General features: G+C 59.0%; 1 protein-coding gene across 1 annotated transcript in view; it reads right to left on the bottom strand.

Moving 5' to 3' along the window:
• The window catches only part of PDGFRA (platelet derived growth factor receptor alpha), a 43674-nt gene extending 40684 nt beyond the window's left edge, over positions 1-2990 (bottom strand). Inside the window, exon 1 of the mRNA XM_074541497.1 lies at positions 2741-2990. The gene's annotated coding sequence lies outside the window, so the exon portion shown is untranslated. The remainder of the gene's footprint in view (positions 1-2740) is intronic.
• Between the last annotated feature and the right edge of the window lie 3010 nt (positions 2991-6000).

A 6000-nucleotide genomic window follows, 5' to 3' on the forward strand; every position in this document is an offset into this window, starting at 1 on the left:
AGTTCATGTACAAAAGTAGGTACAATTGTAGTCATGATGAAATAAAGAAGCAAGCAAGTCAAGGATTATGTAAAGTTACACATTTCAGCCTCCTCTTTAGACCAAAGGGTATAGCTGGAAATAATCTGTGAGGTCTGGACTATGCAAGACTTTCTGTCTAGATATACTGTACTTCAATCCTAGCCCAATGCTGTAGTAGAGAAGTATTTTATTAAAATATTTATTACTTCCTGCTTTCTTGAAACCTAATACCTATGTATTACCCTCAGAGCCACATGAAGATTTCCCATACATCAACAAACTAGTAACAGCAAAGTTGGCCCCAGTACCCGACGGCAGCTGGACTGGCACACCTCCTGCCCCTCAGTGCCTGAAGAGCAAGACCACAACAAGGGATCTCATTTAAAAGCAACAGCAGAGTGCCTGCAGGCTGAGAAGGCTGCTTTGCTCTTGGACTCCTAAATCCCAGTGTTTTGTGAGGTCTCATTTTTCTGCAAACATTTTCCCCCCAAGCTTTGAGGTTGGCTACACCGCTGTTTAGCTGTGTGCCGTTCTAAAACACTCATTGTTAGCTAGAAGCTAAAACCAAAGTCCCTTGCTGGGAGATCTTTTCCTAGAGTTTCTACACACGGAGTTAAAAGTCGGATCTCCACAGCTCAGATTTTGATAAGACGATGACAGAGAGATCTTTGATGCCTGTCTCCTTGCTTTGATCCCGTGTCTTGTCCCAGCTAAGGACACAGAGCTTAGTCAGCGGAGCTGGGGCTCCAGCTGGTATCTACACCGGCCCTGGAGACGCCGAGAGCGCAACAAGCCATCCCGCTTTCCCCGGTGCGTCCCGTCGGGGGGACAGTGGCCTGCAGCCAGCCGGGACTGGGGTGCCGATGGCACTGGGACGTTCCGTTCGCACCCTCCGGCCCCCATCGGGCTGCAGGCGCCCGGCAGACCCTGCGGGCCCGCGGGGAGCCGGGCGCAGCCCCCGGGCAGCGGGACAGCGGCGCTGCCGCGGCTGCCCGCGGTCCGCCCACCCCCGGCGCTGCCCGACGGCCGCTGCACATCAAAGGCTGCCCGGGACGCCGAGCAAACCTAGCGGAGATGGCAGCTCCCAGCGCCTCCACTGTTTGCCTGGGAAACAATGGGAAAGCCTTTGCCAAGCTGGGGAGACCACTTTTTTGGGTTTTTTTGTTTTTTTTTTTTCTTAATGTGGGGTGGTCGGGGAAAAGAAAAAGCGGGGCAGGGCAAACGGACAGGAGCGGAGCCCAGACGTGTTTCCCTGCGGAGCTGGTGCTACGACCCGACGCTTCTCCTCCAGCCCTCTCCCTCGGGCGAAGCACGAAGCCCCGGGGCGCGGGGTCTGGAGAGGGGCGGGGGTCCCGGCGGGGGACAGCGGCTGTGTCCCCGGGAGCTGTGGGACCAAGAGGGAGCCATGCGCCCGCAGCCCTGGGGACGGGCTCGTGGGTTCCCATGAGGGCGAGGCGATGCGCTGCCTTCTCCGGGCGTGCAGACTTGGGCCCCGCAGGAGCGCTAGGGAGCTCGAACACCGGCGAGAGACGCGCCGGGAATGCCGTCGAGGGGCGCTGGGAGCGTGCCCTCTGCACTGGTGGGGGCCAGGGCATCGCTCCCCCCTCCCCGACGGGGTGCGGACGGGCCCCGGGGCTGGCGGCCGTGCCCTGGGACTGCTGCTGCTGCCTCGCTAGATCTGCCGCTGCTGGCTCCAGAAAAAGCTGTCCAAGTCCTGTCCTCTGGAACGGTTCCTGAGCTATGGGATCCGAGTCCAAAAATGTTGAGCAATGCCGCGGACAGCCAAAAAGCCATTTCCTACTTGCTCCTAGGACTTTTCCAGGGGACTCCAGCCTGGCAGAGGCTGGCAAGTTTGCAGCTCTGCGCTTGACAAAATCCAAAAGGTGGCCGCGAAGACTTTGCCCTTCCCGGGATAGGAAGCAGCGGGGTCCAGCAGTCCGGCAGGGCATACGGCAGGGCTGGCATTCCAGTCGAGAGAGGGGCTGCAGGCTGGAAAGGCTCCAGGTACCAGCCCTGTCTAAATTCAGCATCTTCCCTTTCACCGAGACACTTAAATTTAAAAAAAAAAAAAAAGACGGGGCGGGCAGGGATGGAGGTCGGGTCGCCCTTCGGGGGTTGTGTGCGTGCCTCCGCTCGGGATCTCGGGGCATTTTAGGCTACCGGGTCAGGGAAGCGAGGTGAGAAAGGGGATCTAAAGGAGGGAAGGTGGTGAAAAACAAAGGGTGGGGGAAGGGACGGGAGAGCAGCGGAGAGAAGCAAGAGAGGGATGCGAGAAGAGACGGAGCCGCTTACTCGGTCGGTGCGCGTCCCCGCTCTCCCCCTGGGGCGGGCGCTGCCGCTGCCCGCGGAGCCCGGCGGGTCGCTCCCGCCCCGCGGCAGGAATGCGGCGCGGTGGCCGCAGCCGTCCCAATGTGTTTGTCATTAGCGCTGCCCGCGCTGCTGCCGCCGCACCCCGACGGCAGCCGCTGCTCCCCCGCTCCCTCCGCGGGGTCACCAGCGCCCGCCGCCTGCGCCCCGAGAGAGGAACCCCTCCGCTCGGCTCAGGGCATCGGGGGAAAAGGAAAAAAAAAAAAGAAAAGAAAAAAAAAAGGAAAAATAACCAAAGAAAACCCCCAACAAATAAATAAAGAAAACCTGATAAAATAAACAAGGAAAAAACCGCGGGAGAAAAGATGCAAAAAAAGAGCAAAAGGTGGGGAAAATGCCCCGCACCTCTTACCTTCTCCTTTACAACCCGCAGCCCCAGTCCTGCAGATTGTAAAACATCCAAAATATGTCCACGTCTTTTGTGACTTTCCCTGCTCAGCCGCGCTCTTTCCCTCTCGCTCGCCCTCTCTCCCGATCCGACTGTAATGGTCTCACAAACCGCGTCCCGTAATTGATTCAATGTTATAGACCATCCTTCCAAAACTAATCATTTGCTTTAAGTAAATAGCTGTCAGGAAATGAAGCCCCCCTCCGTTCCCTTCAGAATAAGAGCTGCTGGCTCGCCCGGCGCCCCCAGCCCCGCGGGCGGAGGCGGGCGCGCCGGCGGGAGGCTCTTACGCAGGCAGGGGGGCCAGTCTCTGCCTCCAGATTTCAGGAGCCTCGCAGGGGAGGGGGAGGCTGGCCATATGGCAGGGGCGAGGGGGAGGAAAGGGGGAAGCGGGGAGTTTTGCACTGCAGGGGGAGAAAATAAAAAAATAAAAATAAAAAAAAAAAAGAAAGAAAGGGGAAAAAAAAAGACCCAAAAAACTTTCATGAAAACTCAGAGTGCTCCCAAATTTCATGAATGAGTCTTCCCTCCTCAGACCCTCCAGGATGGTGGCTCGGGGCCGGGCTCGATGACCACGCTTACAGTGTGAGTTTATGGATGGGGAGTTTGATTTGGAAACGAATTCGCGGCTTCCTCGCGTCCTTTGTACACCGCTGCGCTCGGGGTCGGGCTAGAAAGCTGGACAGACGGCCGTGAGCCAGCCAGGACAGGAGGCATGGAGAGACGGGGGGAGGGACGAATCACTAACATTTATGAATGAAAGACACAACGAAAGGTAACCTTCGCCAGGAGTCAGCCTCCCCAAAACCCTCAGCTCCGACGGGACCGAGAACACTCTTCTCTTCGTCTCTGCCTTCGCTTTGCTCAGCTCGAACAGAGCCCAGTAATGACCAAGGCAGGGACCCGGCGGGGGCCGGAGGTGGCGGCGGAGGCGCGGGCAGCGCACGTCCGAGCCCGTCCCGTTTGAGCAGCTCCCGACGGAGCTTTGATCCCCGCCGGGGAGCAGCGCTGGCTATCTCTGCCTTGCTGGCCGTCGCTATCGCTGGCGATAAGGGGTGGCCGAGGAGCTGCCGGGGAGCTGCCCTCGCCGCCCTTTGGCTGCCGGCTTCGTGCGGAGCGCGGCGAGCGCGGCCGGCGGGGCGGCGATGCGGCGGCCGCGGGAGAGGGGGCACTGCAGCCCCAGGAACGGAGCCGAGCGGGTCTCTGCCCGCTGCCTGCCTTCTGGGCAGGGCACGGGCCCTCAGATGCCCCTGGGCCGGGGCTTCTCCCTTTTCCTTCCTTCCCCAGCCCAGCACCACACCACCCGCACCTTTTTCTGCCATTTAGTATTAAACAAAAGTTTGTTCTCGAAGTCAAGAGCCAGGACCCAGTGGCTTTTCTCTATCCTAAGCGAGGGAGAGTTCAGCCTCTGAAACGAAGATGCCCCAAAGAGAGCAGAGGCAGAAACGAGAACCACTTCCCAAGGATGCGCGCTCAGGGCTGAGGTGCCCCTGCCTGGGCTCTCGGGGCTCCCGGCCCTTTGCACGCCCTCCACTAGCGCGTCCTCGGCTCGGGCGAGTGCACAACCCCGCTATTGCTTCCACATGTTCCTCCAGGAAATCATCGGAGTCAGATCTATGAGCAGCCCCTGGTCGGAATGCTAACAGGATACCGTAATGCTTGTGAATAAACAACAGGCTCCCAGAGAGTCAAAAAAACATGGAGAGAAAAAAAAAAAAAAAGAAAGAAAAAAAAAAAGCTAAACCAAACAAACAAACAACACAGGAGAAAAAAGCCCCACACCGCACCCTGGAACTCTCCATCTGAGAGGGCGAGCACACCCAGCACCCTGAACCCCTTAATTTACGGAGGGAAATGCTTTATCATTACTCGTATCAGAGCTGCGGGCTCTGCCAAATTTAAACCCCGTGAAGATGAGCATCAGCTGCCTGAGCGCCGGGGAGATCCTGCAGGGCTCGGGCCGCGCTGTACCGGCGTGAGCGTGTGTGGTTCGACGTGCAGGGCGATTCCTGGCGAAACACCATCAGGATGGGATGTAATGCTAGAGTTACTCTTTCGAAAAGAAAGGAGAGAAAGGCAAGGGGAGGAGGTGCCTTCTGGTTGCAATTACCTGCCTCATTTGAATAATGCCTTTGTCACGATCATTATCCAGACGTCGTTAACGGCTTCCACGTGGGATCTCACAAGACCCAGCCAAAAATAAAAATTGTGAACTGGGCGACTGGCGAGGCTGCCTGCTAGGCCAGTCTGGCCCTTCTGGCGGGGGCCCGACGGCTCTGTGGAGACAGGGACGGAGGTGTTCCGTGGCTCAGGGACCCTTGTGGGAACGGTGGCGCTTTCCCCGACGTAGCTTTCCCTTGCCCTCACTAAGGGCCCGAGCACCGAGCCGGCGGGAGCTGGGCTCTGCCCGCTCTGGGCCGATCCCTCGGCGCTGTGCCTATGGAATGGTTCCGCGCAGAGGCGGTGGTAGTTAAAATAAACCCTCCAGGACGGCTGCTGAACTCTGCCTCCCGCCCCGCGTGGTGCAGGGGGTCCCGTCCAGGGACGCGAGGGGGCCGTGGGGTTAGCGAGAGGACAGGCTGGGGGTGGGGGGATTTTTTGCCTCTCCCTGTCCTCCCGCCTTCCCCTCCCCTGAAGGGCTGCAGCACACAGCATCCCGTTAGCTGTGTTTAGGCGGTAACAGATGGAAGCTGCACGTCTCAGAGTGCGATGCCCGGGCTAGAGCCGCTCTGGCCTAGCCTGTGCTGTGTGCTCCCAGCCTGTTCCCGGCCGGGCGGGGGGTGTGTGTGTCCCCTCCCCGGGCAGCGGGAGCACCGACGGCCCGCGTTATTGCGGGGCGGGTCTCTCGGCTCTCAGGCCCTTCCAGGGGGGCTGGGAGCCTTCGAGGCCCCTTCACACACCCCCTCCCCGCTCAGCATCCCCCTCCCTGGGGAAATCACAATTTGTTTCAAGTAATAAATCCTTTCCTGCGGCTCTCTCCCAAGGGCGAGCAGGGGAGCGCTTAACTGGATAAGCCTATTGAACCAGCTAATAGGTGGCTTGTGTGGCCACCGGCGGGACCGGGCAGGCCCGGGAGAGGGGGTGCCCCGGCCCGGGCTCCGCGGGACCTCCGCTGAGGGGCCGCAGCCTTCTGACTGGACGGGAAGGCTTGTCTGGGTTTCATTATCGTTACCCACGTTCCGCGATGCACGGAGCAGTAGTCACCCTTTTTACCTTTTAGAGCA

Source organism: Zonotrichia albicollis, chromosome 5 (genome assembly GCF_047830755.1).
Source record: "Zonotrichia albicollis isolate bZonAlb1 chromosome 5, bZonAlb1.hap1, whole genome shotgun sequence".
NCBI classification, from domain to species: Eukaryota; Metazoa; Chordata; class Aves; order Passeriformes; family Passerellidae; genus Zonotrichia; species Zonotrichia albicollis.